This window comes from Salvelinus sp. IW2-2015, unplaced genomic scaffold, assembly GCF_002910315.2.
Source record: "Salvelinus sp. IW2-2015 unplaced genomic scaffold, ASM291031v2 Un_scaffold1439, whole genome shotgun sequence".
Taxonomy (NCBI): Eukaryota; Metazoa; Chordata; class Actinopteri; order Salmoniformes; family Salmonidae; genus Salvelinus; species Salvelinus sp. IW2-2015.
Genome location: NW_019942909.1, coordinates 196,699 through 198,706, shown reverse-complemented (window position 1 = coordinate 198,706; position 2,008 = coordinate 196,699). Strand labels below are relative to the sequence as shown.

At 37.1% G+C, this 2,008-nt stretch overlaps 1 protein-coding gene across 1 annotated transcript in view; it reads right to left on the bottom strand.

Moving 5' to 3' along the window:
• LOC111964481 (unconventional myosin-XVIIIb) overlaps positions 1 to 2,008 on the bottom strand; it is a 75,043-nt gene that overhangs the window by 48,347 nt on the left and 24,688 nt on the right.

The window sequence follows — 2,008 nt, the reverse complement described above, 5'->3', positions numbered from 1 at the left end:
AAAAATAAAAAAAATATCTCCGGGAGATTTTGTGTGAATTGTTTGCTACGTGATTCACAATGTATAACCACGATTTGCAGCTCTAAATATGCACATTTTCGAACCCAAAACATTAAATGTATTGTATAACATGATGTTTATAAGACTGTCTATCTGATGAAGTTGTTCCAGGTTTAGTGATTTCATTTTATCTCTATTTGTCGGTTTTTGTGAAAGCTATTTTGTCGGGGAGTAAATGGCATTGTGTGGTTTAGCTATTTGTAAGTGAGTCTAATAGAAATTATATATTGTGTTTGTCGCATGGTAAAACACTTAAAAATCTGAAATATTGGCTGGATTTCACAAGATGTTATCTTTCATTTGCTGTACCCATGTATTTTTCATAAAATTGGTTTATGATGAGTATTTATTTGTATTTCACGTTGCTCTCTGTAATTATTCTGGCTCTTTGCGTGCTATTTGTGATGGTGGCTGAAATTGTTTAAAAACCAGGAAATTTGTAGCTATAAATATGCACATTTCGACAAAACATAAATGTATTGTATTATAACATGGATGTTTATAAGACTGTTCATCGCAAATGAAAGATACACTGGTTCTTAATGCAACCGCAAAGTTAGATTTTTCAAAATAACTTTACTACAACATACAAAATGCATTATTGTGAGACAGCGCTCACCTATTCTCCGCCGAGTTGGAGTCAACATATTACACAGAAATACGAAATAACATCATAAATTGTGTCTTACTTTTGCTGAGCTTCCATCAGAATGTTGTGCAAGGAGTCCTATTTCCAGAATAAATCGTTGTTTGGTTTTAGAATGTCCATTTCTTCTGTCGAATTAGCAACTTTGGCTAGCATTGTGATGCGAACATGCCCATCATCTCTTGGCGCAAAGAACGGAAAAGTCCAAAAGTCCCAATTAACGTTGAATAAACTGATCAAACTCGGTTGAAAAATCCTACTTTATGATGTTTTTCTCATATGTATCAAATAAAATCAGAGCCGGAGCAATTCGCCGTGTATACCGAACGCTTTTCAGAAGACAATGTCGAGGTCCCCCGCGCGCCGTCGAAAACAAACAACATACCGGACCTGCCACTCCAAAAGCTCTTATTCGGCCTCAGATCAAGCTAGACACCCCATTCAACCTTCCACTGCCTGTTGACATCTAGTGGAAGGCGTATGAAGTGCATACATATCGATAAATAAAAGCCAGTTGAATAGGCAGGCCCTGAAACAGAGCCTCGTTTTCCGATTTTTAACTTCCTGTATGGAAGTTTGCTGCCAAATGAGTTCTGTTTTACTCACAGATATAATTCAAAAAGTTTTAGAAACTTCAGAGTGTTTTCTATCCAATAATAATAATAATATGCATATTGTATGATCTAGAACAGAGTACGAGGCCGTTTAATTTGGGCACGATTTTTTCCAAAGTGAAAACAGCGCCCCCCTATTCACAAGTTAAGGCAGAAACGAAAGTAGGGTAGTTGGTCGGGGTGGATGGGTGGGCGTATAACGCGAACATCTAGCAACCCAAAGGTTGAGAGTTCGAATCTCATTTAGTAGCCAGTTAGCAATTTTTCAACTACTTACTACTTTTTAACTACTTAGCATGTTAGCTAATCCTTCCCCTAACCTTAACCCTTTTAGCTAACCTTTCCCCTAACCCAAACCTTAATCCTTTATCCTAAATCCTAACCATAGCCCTAACCCCTAGCCTAGCTAACGTTAGCCAGCTAGCTAACGTTAGCCACCTAGCTAGAATTCATATTGTATGTTTTGCAAATTCGTAACATATAATATGAATTTTAATTCGTAACAGAGCATACAAAATGAATGATGGACATCCACAAATTAATACATACCATACTAAACGTAACAAATCATACTAAATGGATTTGCCTACAGATTAATACAAAATGCTCTGAGACCAGGTTGGAGTGACAGAGAGAGTTTGTGTGTGTGTGTGTGTGTGTGTGTGTGTGTGTGTGTGTGTGTGTGTGT